Source organism: Labeo rohita, chromosome 25, assembly GCF_022985175.1.
Source record: "Labeo rohita strain BAU-BD-2019 chromosome 25, IGBB_LRoh.1.0, whole genome shotgun sequence".
NCBI classification, from domain to species: domain Eukaryota; kingdom Metazoa; phylum Chordata; class Actinopteri; order Cypriniformes; family Cyprinidae; genus Labeo; species Labeo rohita.
In genome coordinates, this window is record NC_066893.1 from 29,515,141 (window position 1) to 29,529,768 (window position 14,628).

At 31.2% G+C, this 14,628-nt stretch overlaps 1 protein-coding gene across 1 annotated transcript in view; it reads right to left on the minus strand.

Annotated features, from left to right (window-relative positions):
• gxylt1a (glucoside xylosyltransferase 1a) overlaps positions 1 to 14,628 on the minus strand; it is a 205,095-nt gene that overhangs the window by 163,338 nt on the left and 27,129 nt on the right. The gene's annotated exons all lie outside the window — the stretch shown is intronic.

Below are 14,628 nucleotides of genomic sequence, written 5' to 3' on the forward strand. Positions count from 1 at the left end.
CCTTAAAATTTCAACAATATGACATTCTTTGCTCAGACAAGTGTGTTTGACTAGTTGGGACAACATTTGTATAACTTTGTTGATCTGACCAGGGTTTTTATTTAAAAAATTTGCATTTTTTAGTATTTGAGACAAAATGTTTCGTACAATGGAAAATATGTATTTGCATTTTTTACATTGTGGAAGCATCTGTTTTGGTTTCTTCTTCATTTGTGTTTTGGAAATTTTGTACAGAAGATGTGTAATAGCATCTCTCATGTATAACAATGAAAACACAGATTCTCAGAGCACAAGTATAGCTCAAATGGCAGAAGAACCGCTTCTCAATATTATCAACTCATCGTTATCTTTAGGTCACGTCCCTAAACCATTCAAGCTGGCGGTTATTAAGCCTCTTATTAAGAAACCACAACTAGACCCTAGTGAACTGGCAAATTATAGACCCATTTCTAATCTTCCATTTATGTCTAAAATTTTAGAGAAAGTTATATCTGCTCAACTGTGCTCATTCTTGCAAAAAAAATGATATCTATGAAGAATTTCAGTCAGGCTTCAGGCCCCATCACAGCACAGAAACTGCACTTGTTAAAATCACTAATGACTTGCTTCTTGCGTCAGACCAAGGCTGCATCTCACTGCTAGTTTTACTTGATCTTAGTGCTGCGTTCGACACTATAGATCATGACATACTAATAGATCGACTACAAAATTATGCAGGTATCCAAGGGCAGGCTTTAAAATGGTTTAGATCCTACCTGTCTGATCGCTACCACTTTGTTTATTTAAATGGGGAGTCATCTCAGTTATCACCAGTAAAGTATGGAGTGCCACAAGGATCTGCTCTAGGTCCTCTACTATTTTCAATATACATGCTGCCCCTTGGTAATATTATTAGAAAACACAGGATTGGTTTCCATTGTTATGCTGATGATACTCAACTATATATCTCAACAAGACCAGATGAAACTTCTGAATTATCGAAGTTAACAGAGTCTGTTAAAAATGTAAAAGATTGGATGACCAACAATTTTCTGCTATTAAATTCAGATAAGACAGAGATATTACTTATTGGACCTAAAAACAATACACAGAATCTTTTGACTTACAATTTTATAACTAGACGGATGTACTGTTACTTCCACTACAGTCAAAAGCCTGGGTGTTATATTAGACAGCAACTTGTCTTTTGAAAATCATATTTCTCATGTTACAAAAACAGCTTTCTTCCATCTTAGAAACATTGCCAAGCTGCGAAACATGTTACCTGCTGCTAGAGTCCTTACCAGGTCAAGAAAATATGATCATATTACCCCAATTTTAAAGTCTCTGCACTGGCTGCCTATTAGGTTCCGCATCAGCTACAAAATAGCACTTCTTACCTATAAGGCACTTAACGGTTTAGCTCCTGCGTACCTAACTAGTCTTCTACCACGCTACAATCCATCACGCTCCCTAAGGTCACAAAACTCTGGACTGTTGGTAGTACCTAGGATAGCAAAGTCCACTAAAGGAGGTAGAGCTTTTTCACATTTGGCACCCAAACTCTGGAACAGCCTTCCTGATAACGTTCGGGGTTCAGACACACTCTCTCTGTTAAAATCTAGATTAAAGACTCATCTTTTTAGCCAAGCATTCAAATAATGCATCTCATAAACTTTTCCTGCAGTTATATCTGATCAAATGTTCATTATTAATCTTATAGCTCTGGTTTAACAAATCTTCCTTTTCTTAGTTTGAACAGCAGCTACGCTAATTATGTTCCTATTTGTTCTCTGTTTCTGTCATGGGATTGACATCCCATGGTAACTAGGAATTCACAAGCTCCAGTGTGGATCCAGAACACTTAAGAAGAGATGATGCCAACCCCACAGAGGACTTCAGATGATGCCAACCCTGAAAACATACAGCACTACCGAATTCTGCTACAAATTTATAGTGTTCTTTGTCTGTTTGATTACGTCATTAATTGATCTTTACCACACATCTCTGCCATATGTACATCAAGCTACTACTACATATATTGTAGAAATGTCAATTTGGTGTAAAGCTGCTTTGCAACGATATGTATCGTGAAAAGCGCTATACAAATAAATTTGAATTGAATTTTCTAAGTATAAATCAAGTATACTTAAATGTCATTTTAAGTATATTTCTGATAAGCATATAAAGCACATTTCTGAGAAGTACATAAAAAGTCAACTGAAAGTATACTATCCTGTTTTTAGTTTAAAGAAGTATACTAATAGCACACTTGAATAAACTTCTTTTTCGTAAGGGTCATTCGACTGCATATGACATTTCTATTCATTTGGATACACTCTAAAAAATGCTGGGTTATTTTTTTAACCCAAATGCTGGGTTCAGCCTGTTTGGTCATTTCATTGGATTGTTTTTAATATTTTTTACACAGATGCTGGGTAGTTATTCTGTAACTACCCTGGTGAAAAAAACAGCATATGCTGGTAGGTATGTTTTGATGCTGGTTTTTGCTGGTCATGTTGCTGGTCAAGGATCAGCATGGACCAGCAAAGGACCATCTTAAACCAGCATCAAAACATACCTACCAGCATATGCTGTTTTTTTCACCAGGGTAAGTTGCTGGGTTATTTTTAACGCTGGGTTATTTATTTTTCTACCCAACCGTTGGGTTAAGCCTGTCTCTGACGAAACAAACATGCTGAGTTACCGTTAGTCAGAGTGCGGGCTTTTTCAGTCCTCTGGAGAGAGCGGTTAATTCACAGCGCCGCCGATTTGCACTTCTTCAGCCAAATAAAAGTTTGCATACATTTTATTTCGTTTATAAAGACTTTACTGTGCTGTATATTGTATTACTTTTTAGGCTTGTCAGTTTAACGCGTTAACGTAATTAATTAGTTATGAAAAAATAAGGCGATTAAAATATTTTAAGGCACTTAAAGCACTGTCCCCGTCCCCAGGCCTGTACGTCATATTATTATTATACTATATTTCATATTGTTGACTGTTTGGTGCAATTCCTGATTGTATTATATCTTTAGTCAACTGTGGCCCTAAAGGTTCTTCAGTCTCTCCAGTTTTTGATAACACTAACTTATTTGTTAACCAAAGTCTTCTCAATACCATGTCAAACAAAGACATTCGTTCAATTATTAATAGATCTCAGATATAGAATAACAGATTTAGTGATATAGAATGGGAAGAGTTTTGGCTTCTTCGACAGAAATTCTTCTTGTCTAATAAAGTTGCTGAAGTTTCTTTTAAAATGATCCATAATTGTTACCCGGGAAATGACAAACTTGCTAACTTTAATAATATTTCCCCCAATTGCTCTTTTTGTCATAAGCCTGAAGAAACAATTAATCATTTATTTTGGGATGTTTATTGTAAAGTATTTTGGGTTGATTTTTCTAATTTTGTTAACGTATTTACTTCCAAACTTCTGTATAACTCCCAAAAACTGTGTTTTTTGGTTACTCTTTGAACGTTCTCTTTTTGAACTTCTTACTGTAAACGTATTAATTTATTGCTATTTCTTGCAAAATATGACATTCATAATTGTAAATGTTCGAAGAAAGCTCCTTACTTTTTTATTTTCAGAAAAGATTTTGATGTGTATGTGAACTCTATAAGAAACTCTAATAAGCCCATCGCAATCAAGACTCTTTCATGGTGTAAACTCTATAAGCGAACATAATATGCTTTGGATTATTGTATGTAACCCTCATTGTTGTTTTTTTGTTTGTGTTGTTGTAAATGTAATTGTTGACTTACTGCATAATAATAATAAAAAATATATATTGTTGACTGTTGACAGACGTGATGCAGTGCAACAACTCCATAAATGCAGTTATGCCCTAAATTTCAAGATACTGGTGCAAAAATGCACCTGCACTCTCACATTTATCACATATCACACAGGCAGCAAGAGCAATATCAGGAGTGCTGATTTGTCCCAATCACGAGTTTAAATGTGATTTTATACAACAGTTTAATAAATAATAAGTTGATGCTGTGTTAGGCTATATTTTAAACACAATATTATGTGTTTTGCTCAATTTGGAATTTATGAGAGCATATTACCTTTGAAGCCATGGCAGAATTGATGCGCGTCTCCGAGCAACACAGCAGTGTTTAGTTTATGAATGAATCCGCATTTTCGTGAACCAATGAGTCAAAGGCTCATTCATAAAGAGAGACATTTACTTTATTCGTGAAAGAATCAGCTGAATCAGCAAGATTTGAACGAATCGAAGACATTTACCGCCACCTGCCAGATTTATTTTTGTTATTGAGAGTATCATTTCATCAAAATAATAATAATAATAAGAAAAATTAAAGGGATACTAAATTCTGTCATCATTTACTCACCCTCATGTCGTTTCAAACCTTTCTTCTGTTGAACATAAGACATTTTGAAGACTGTTGGTAACAGAGCTGTTGTGGTTACCATGACTAACAACGTATGAACAAAAATACTGACGTGTTTATCAAATTATCTTCTTTTCCATAGTTTACATCAATTTTGAATCAAAATACATTTTATTAAACAAATTATTTCTTGCTGAAGCTACTTTTTGTAATGTCTGATTGATGCTTTACACAACAATCACTTTAAATGATCTTTTGGGAGTAATTTCTCAGCCAAATTTGATGAGATTAATTTGTGATTAATTACATTAATTAATCGAAACACCGTGTAACTATTTAGATTAAAATTATTTTACGCAACGCGACATAAGGACAAAATGCGTCAGCAGCGGTTGTTTCGCAGGATGGAAACGCCTTTTGCCTTGCATAAAATAATAGATTTTATTTATGGATCGTTATTATAGTGAGTTTAATCTTAAAATATGTTCTCTAATGTCAGTATTGTTTACTTAGGGGCAGTTTTTGGAGTCAGTTACGGCATCTTTCAGCTACGAGTGAAACGCGAAGCCGCGGTCTGAAGTTCGCAGTTAACCCGGCGGACAGCAGCCCTTCACCGGCTCAGATTTCCGCTACACACCGGCATGAGAATCAGCGCTATTCCAGTAAAAAAGCGATTACAGAGAACGTTTGAAAACACTAAAATTAAAATTCTACTTTTAAATGTTACATTGTTTATGTCTACACTGCTTGTTAAACAAGTTTAAATGTATGTAATATTGTAAACTATGCTGCACTCAAATGAATTCAGTTTGTCTTGTATTGTGTCCATGTGTTCTTGCTTAATAATATGTGTTTATCTTTTGAGTCACTGCTGCCTCTATTCTGTGTGTTTTTATAAGTTCCAGTCCATTTTAAACCAGCAATATAATAATTTTATACAAAAGTGAAATAAAATAACCCATTATGTTTGAAAAAACATGTAACCCAACCAGCTAACCTTAGGTCAAAATAACCCAGCATGTGTTGGGTTGCCAAATAACCTAAATTGGGTTGTTTTTAATGCAGCATTTTTAGAGTGCAGTTTTAACACAAAAAATTGTGGATTCTGATTGGCTGTCTGAAGTAGTTTGTAGTTACAGTTGTCGGTATAATTGCCATCTATGGTAAAAATGAGCCTGAAACTTCTTTTTTTAAAATCTCAGAATTAGATGTTTTGCACTTAAAAGTGTGAGTAAGGTTAAAAACGAGAGGCTACACATGCTCAGAATGAAAGTGCGCTGTCATGACTGTAATATTTGCTCCTTTGACATTTGCTCTTGACTGTGACATGAGAGTCTCTTCACAACATCTCATCCCGCTCATATCGTCCTCAGATTGAGCTTTGTGTCGAGCTCTGAATGAGCCGGCGGTAAATGTCAGCTGTGATATCTGAGCCGGGAGAATGTCAGCACGTCTCAGATGTTAATTAAATCAGAGATGAGACGGACGCCTTGAGAAATGGAGCTGATTTCGCTGAAGAGGCCGGCGCTGCTGCGAACTTTAATTTGACTTTGATTTGCTAACACATTACAGAAAAAGCACTGACAAGTTATTTTACGCCCCTGAAATCTCATTGTAAAATAAACCCTGTTAATTTTATTTCATGGTGAGACTCGCAAAACGACCCAGTTGACACGACACTTTCATCCACAACTACAGATATCACTAAAACTATTTTTATGCACATTTAATTTTTCATTGTTTATATGAAGTTATTTGTTTGTATTTACATGAACACATTTGGCAGAATTTATGTCCCTCATGATCTTAAAAGCATTTTGATCTAAAAGCTTAAATGCAAAACATTTCTGCAGATAAACTGATGCATATACTTTAAATAAAAAATAAATAAACAATAAGGTAAATAATAATTAAAACAATAAATAAATAAATAATAAAGTAAATAATAATAAACTATTTTTTAAAAAGTAGTGTGAATATTTGCATATACAATAAAAATAATAAATAATGAAGTTAATAATAATTAATACGATTTAAAAAGTTGTGTGTGCTTACACATAAAATACAAATAAATGAATAATAAAGAATAATTAAAATAATTAAAAAATTAAATAAAAGAAAAAATGAAAACAGGTATGTGTGTGCACATGAATTAAAAATAACATTAAATAAAGTAATAAATAAATAAATAAATAATAATAATAATAATAATAATAATTACAAATTTTGAATGTGCAAGGGTATACATATACATTTTAAATAAATAAATATATATATATATATATATATATATATATTTTTTTTTTTTTAAATAATGTATGAGTTACAATGGATAGGCCAAATAGTTTATCAAATAAAACGTGTCCATCATAGTCTGAGAAAAAATATTCACTCCAATGACATTACCTGTGATACCCGTTTACCTGCAGAACCTTGGGATCCTGGGAAATCTCTTGCTGCTGATTCTCTCAACCACAGAAAAACACATCAGAACTTCTGCCTTTTCCTCTGTAAACCAGAGGAGTGTTAAAAGTGTATTCAGACGCTGTTGATCTGTCAGAATGAGCATTCAGATCGGGATCAAAGACTGGAGTGGAGATCAGACTCCACAAACACCTCGCCGGGATTCATTCAGACAGTAATGTGACTCACCTCCTCTTTATATTCACCTCCTGTTCTCCTCCTGCCAGAAACAGTTACTAGCAGTGATTTTAGTAAGTAGTGAAATTATAGTACTGAAGAAACTTGTGGTAAAGTGTTAAACTGCTGGAATAATCAGTGGTGTTATTATGACATTATACTGTATATGATCATGTAATGTGTTAATTTCACTGATCAGCAGGAATCCTCAGATATTTTCATTACCTGACGTGTCAAAATAATCAGCTGTCATTGCTGTATTTGTACCCACGAATCAATTCCATACGGATTCCCCGCTGACACGCGTCTACGGCATCCATTCACAGTCTCACGGGGGAGTTTAAGTGCTGTCCATCACAGGAGACCAGGATTCAATTAAAACCGGAGATTGTATCACCATGGGAACCTCAGCATTCCGTTGCCGTGGCGCCCAGAGGCTGCGATTCCACTTCGGAATTGATGAACTCTCCCGTCCGGATAGACGCGCCTCCGGGAGAATCTGAGACGCTCCTTAATGGGAAAAGATTTCAGGAACGCTGCCGTGTTTAAGTTCTGAACCTTAGGCAAGAATCACTGTTGCACAGCTAATAGTTCACATTAGCTGAGTGTGTGTGGGAAACATGAACGATTCCCAAATCATGTGTGTTGTTGAGGACAGAGTGCTGTGACATTACTAAGTGTTCACCATAAAACAGCTGAAAAATCCCTCAGATGAGCACATTTACAGAGTACAACAGACAGCAAGAACGAAAGCACCTAGCAACCACCTACAACACCCTAGCAACTGTATAGTAATGCCATAGCAACCACACAAAACATTCTAAAATTGACATTGCAAATCTTAACCAATCAGAATGCCTGCATAGCAACACACTGAAAACATTTAGAACTCCTTAGCAACACCCTAGCAACCACCTACAACACCCTAGCAACAGCATAGTAATGACATAACCACATAAAACATTCTTAAATCGACATTGGAAATCTCAACCAATCAGAATGCCTGCATAGCAACACACTGAAAACATTTAGACCTCCTATAGCAACACCATAGCAACCACCCACAACACCCTAGAAACAGCATATTAATGCCATAGCAACCACACAAAACATTCTAAAATTGACATTGCAAATCTTAACCAATCAGAATGCCTGTATAGCAACACACTGAAAACATTTAGAACTCCTTAGCAACACCCTAGCAACCACCTACAACACCCTAGCAACAGCATAGTAATGACATAACCACATAAAACATTCTTAAATCGACATTGCAAATCTCAACCAATCAGAATGCCTGCATAGCAACACACTGAAAACATTTAGACCTCCTATAGCAACACCCTAGCAACCACCTACAACACCCTAGCAACTGCATAGTGATGGCATAGCAACCACCAATACTTTTTTGCATGATCACAGAGACTCTGTTCACACTAGATAAAGAAATCACCTTGCAACCACATACGACACCTTAGTAACTGCATAGTAATGCCCTAGCAACCACACACAATTCTAATTTAATTATCCTTAGCAATGCCCTAGCAACCACCTACAACACTTTTTTGCATGATCACAGGAATTTTTTTCACACTAGCTAAAGAAATCTCCTAGTAACCACCTACAACACCTTAGTAACTGCATAGTAATGCCCTAGCAACCACACAAAATTCTAATTTAATTTTCCTTAGCAATGCCCTAGCAACCACCTACAACACTTTTTTGCATGATTCACAAAGAAATCACATAGCAACCATCTAGAACACCCTAGCAACCACAAAACCACCTAAGCAACTGTATAGTAACACCCTAGCAACCACACAAAACATCCTATATTTGTAAGCAATGCTCTAGAAACAATAAGAATGTCTTAGTAACTAGCAACACACTGAAAACATTTAGAACTCCTTAGCAACACCCTAGCAACCACCTACAACACCCTAGCAACTGCATAGTAATGCCATAGCAACCACACAAAACATTCTAAAATGATCTTTGCAAATCTTAACCAATCAGAATGCCTGCATAGCAACACACTGAAAACATGTAGAACTCCTTAGCAACTCCCTAGGAACCACCTACAACACCAAAGAAATCACATAGCAACCATCTAGAACACCCTAGCAACCACAAAACCACCTACGCAACTGTATAGTAACACCCTAGCGACCACACAAAACATCCTAGAACTGCGAGCAATGCTCTAGAGACAAAAAGAATGTCTTAGCAAGAACTCCTTAGCAACACCCTAGCAACCTCCTATAACACTTCTTTTGAATGTTTTCTATGATCAGAGACTCTTTCTATTTCAGACAGCAAGGAAGCACCTAGCAACCACCTACAACACCCTAGCAACTGCATAGCAATGCCATAGCAACCACACAAAATTCAAATTAGATTCTCCTTAGCAACGCCCTAGCAACCATCTACAATTTGTCTTGGCATCATCAAATAGCAAGCACGCTTTAATTAGTAGCAGCAGTCATCTTCTTTATGCAACATTGAAAATGAGGCACTTTGCAAACGTAATTTGTAAAGGTTTGTGTAATTTTTGTGGCTCCAAATGGAGTTGAGAAATGAGTGTTTGTTTCTGGTGGTTGCTGCTAACGTTTCGACAGATTACACAACACGTGTAGAGGTAAAAATCTCGGCCCGATCAACAGTCACAGGTGAAACCCAGTTTTCTCCTCCAGCCTTAAAACCTGCAGAACAGTGAGGTTTGTTGTGGGTCTCTGAGAGTCCTGGAGCACATAAATAACGCTGATGCCGGGCTCAAATTAGCTGCGAAACGTCTGTGAAATGAAAAGCGTGTTTGACTAATGACGATCCTGAGGTGCTTTAGCGGCCCCTCAATCTCCGGCCGGACACACTTCATCAGCTCTGACCGTCTGACACACAAACACAGCCCGTATACAGTCACAAACACAGCTGACCGTGTCCTATTGAAACATCTGATTCTGCAGTTTTGACCGTTATTTTAGTATCACACATTTGCTATTATAGCTTTGAATTTCTTTTTATTTATTTTTTCAATTTTATACTTTCCATTTATATTTAAATTTTAGTTAAAATGCTTGTTTTTGTCATTTTTATTAGTTTGTATTATTGTAGTAATTTTGTGTTTTTCATATTTATATTTTAGATTTAGTTTGACTCATTTAAAAATATACATTTAATTAGTAATTCTTTTTCTGTTTTAGTAGTTTTGTTTTTTTATTATTTATTTATTTATTGCTTGTACATTTTTATTGGTTTATTTATTTAGTTTTTTATTTATATTCATATTTTCCATTTATTTTGGAAACACGGTCTTAGTCATTATGAAGGTATTAGTTTTTTTTATGTCTTTAATAAATTAATTAGCATTTTTATTTATTTAGTATATTTATTTATTTTGGTTTTTATTGGCTTAGACATTTTATTTATTTATTTATTTATGTATTGGCTTTTACTGGTTTAGTCATTTTGTTTTTTAGTTATATTTACAGTTTCCATTTATATTGTAAATGTACTCATAATTAATTTTTTGTTGTTTTTATTAGTTTTTATTCTATTACTAATTTAGTTTTTTATTTATATATATATATTGTAAATGCAGTTTTAGTCATTTACAATGTATTGTTTTTTTATATCTTTAATTTAAGAAATAAATTAGTATTTTAATTTATTTTTATTTATTTATTATGTTATTTTTTGGTTTTATTGGCTTTTCATTTTTATTTATTTATTTATTGGTTTAGTCATTTTGCTGTTTAGTTTTTAGTTATGTTTATAGTTACCATTTATATTAGTCATTTATAATTAATTAGTATTTTTTTAATTTTAGTATTTTTTGTTGTTTTTACTGTTTTACCAATTTAGCTTTTTATTTACATTTTCCATTTATATTGTAAATGTAGTTTTAGTCATTTAAAAATGTATTAGGTATTTTAAATATCTTTACTTTAATAAATTAATTAGTATTTTTATTTACTTAGTATATTTATTTATTTTGTAATTTTGTCATGCTTTGTTTGTTTTTTATTGACTGAGTCATTTCATTTAATTCATTTATTTATTTGTTTAGATATTTTTATTGGTTTTCACTGGTTTAGTCCTTTAGTTTTTAATTAAATTTATAGTTTCCATTTATATTGTAAATGTAGTAATTTATAATTAATTCCTTTTTTATTTTAGTATTTTTTGTTGTTTTTATTAGTTTTTATAATTTTACTAATTTACTTTTTATTTATATTTTCCATTTATATTGTAAATGTAATCATTTATAATTAATTAGTATTTTTTTCCTTTTTTATTTTTTTTAAATAAATTTTTATTGTTTTACTAATTTACTTTTTTATTTATATTGTAAATGTAGTTATTTAAAATTAATTAGTATTTATTTATTTTAGTATTTTTTGGTTTTCATTCTTTTTAATTCTTTTTATATTTTCATTTAGATTCTACATTTTGTTGTATTAATAAAAAAAACACTTTATTTTTTTTTTATTTTTTTTTTTACCAAAAAACCCAAAATAAAACATTTTTTTAATAGTGTTTTTGTAATTTTTATTAATTTTTGAAATAAAACATGTTTTTTTAATTTCAGTTAATGTTTATTTTAATTCAAGTAACATGACATTTTAATAGTTTTAGTTAACAATATCCCTGATTTTTTTTTTTTTTTTTTTTATATTTTATGTGTCAGTCTTGGACATATCAACACAACAAATTAATTGTTAATTAACTCTTAAGTTTTTGATACAAATGAAGCATTTCTGAATCAAAAACCTCTAATACTAAACACTTAAGTTCTCTAAATTGCCTACACACTCAGAAATGTCAGTGTATTTCTGCTCTTCAGACTGTGATTTTGCTCCATCACTCATGAACATCTGATGAATATGAATTATTGATTCCCGGCCGTCGTTCGACTTCATTAACAGAGTTTACAAAGTCACGCGGCTCCTGAATTCAAATCAGAAACATGATCTGCCTTATTAAAACAAACTCAGTCCCGTTCAGCGTTCGGGATTCGCTCTGAGAATCTGTGCTTGTATTGACGGAGCGTGAGTTTGATATTTCATCACAATAATTGGAAAACAAGCGTCTCTCCAGGCGTCTCGTGGACGTCCTCTGCACTTCACGAACGGACGGCTCGATCCATCACGCCGGAGACGGCCTTTAGATTCACCGCAAAACAATTAAAACACTGAAACGAGCAGAAGATGAAGCGTTTGAGATGAATGATGGCTTCATTAAGTCTCGCCTCAGGCAAACACACGCAAGGACGAACTCAGATCAGGAGACAATCGAGAACATGCGGATCACCGAGAGACTAGTTACTGACTGTTAAACACTTTAACTAGAACTAGAGGAGCTTTACTGCACTGTGACAACTACAACACAAAACTACTGGTCTAGAAAATACTTTGACGTGGAAACTGCACAATTAATTATAAAGAAACGCAAGAAACAGCACTGAAATAAACATGACATTTAAAGTAAAAAGACTAAAACAGTGTTTTCTTGTCAGACAAACTCCTGTTTTGTCCTGGAACAATAATTTACCATATTCTAACTTTTATATATTTTATATACATTTCTACTTTTTCATCAAATTAAGACAAAAAAAAAAAAAAAAAAATAAATAAATAAATAAAATTTATTTTTATTGGTTTTCACTGGTTTAGTCCTTTAGTTTTTAATTAAATTTATAGTTTCCATTTATATTGTAAATGTAGTAATTTATAATTAATTCCTTTTTTATTTTAGTATTTTTTGTTGTTTTTATTAGTTTTTATAATTTTACTAATTTACTTTTTATTTATATTTTCCATTTATATTGTAAATGTAATCATTTATAATTAATTAGTATTTTTTTCCTTTTTAATTTTTTTTAAATACATTTTTATTGTTTTACTAATTTACTTTTTTATTTATATTGTAAATGTAGTTATTTAAAATTAATTAGTATTTATTTATTTTAGTATTTTTTGGTTTTCATTCTTTTTAATTCTTTTTATATTTTCATTTAGATTCTACATTTTGTTGTATTAATAAAAAAACTTTTTTTTTTTTTGGTCTAGAAAATACTTTGACGTGGAAACTGCACAATTAATTATAAAGAAACGCAAGAAACAGCACTGAAATAAACATGACATTTAAAGTAAAAAGACTAAAACAGTGTTTTCTTGTCAGACAAACTCCTGTTTTGTCCTGGAACAATAATTTACCATATTCTAACTTTTATATATTTTATATACATTTCTACTTTTTTATTAAATTAAGACAAAACAAAACAAAACAAAAAATTAAGATAGAATTACACTGAAATGGTGTAAAAAGATTAATAAATAAATAATCAAATTACTTTCTAAATAAGTAAATAAACAAATTATTTCAGACAAAAAACAAAACAAAGATAGAACTACACTGAAATGGTGTAAAAAATATTTTTCAAAATAAATAATAATAATAATGATAATAATAATAATCTACCTTATTTTAACTTAATTTTCACTTTTTTTTTTATAAATGTATACTTTTTTAAAGTTAAATAATTTAGGAAAAACAAAAAAAAAAATAAGATAGAATTACACTCAAATGGTGTAAAAAAAAAAAAAAAAAAAAAAAAAGTCAAATAATTTCCAAAATAAATAAATAAATAAAATAAATAAACTAAAAAAAAAAAATTACAAAGAAATTGCAAGTAACACACTGAATTTTCAACATGACAAAAAATGTTTTTTTATTGTAAAACAAACTCCTGTTTTGTCTTGGAGCTATAAAATAAATCAGAAAAAAGAAGAAAAAAAAGAAACTGAAAGTAACACATTGAATTCACATTGAAGGTTTTAACTAAATCAAAAAAAAAAAAAAAAGTTAATCTAGTTGCAAAGGCAGCATTTCTCATTTTCATTAAATTGTACATGATGTACTAAAATGAAAATAATAATAATAATAATAATAATATTAATAATACACAATTAAATGACATAAATAAATTAAATAACAGAAAATATATATTAAAAAATGGATTCAAAATATTAATAATATTAAATAAACGTTTTACCAAAATTAAGCAAATAAAAGTTAATCTAGTTGCAAAGGTTAATTATACTTGATGTACTAAAATTAAAACTTAAATAAAAAATGAAAAAAAAAAAAAAAACCCTACTAAAAATAACAAAAGCACACCAAAATTGCAGACATAATAAAATACAATAAAATAACAGAAAATATAAAAATAGAAATTGATTCAAAATATTATTACAATTAAATAAACGTTTTACCAAAATTAAGCTAAGTTTATTTAGTGACAAATGCAGCATTTTTCATTTTTGTTTATTTATACTTGATGTACTAAAATGAAAACTAAAAAATAATAATAATAATAATAATAATAATAATAATAATAAACAATAAAATAACAGAAATAAATAAAATAACAGAAAATATAAAAATAAAAACTGATTCAAAATATTCTTAAAATTAAATAAACATTTTACGAAAATTAAGCAAAAAAACTTAACCTAGTTAAAACAGTTAATTATACTTGATGTACCAAAATTAAAACTAAAATAAAAAAAATAAATAAATAAAAATAACAAAAGCACACCAAAATTACAGACATAATAAAATACAAAAAATAACATAAAA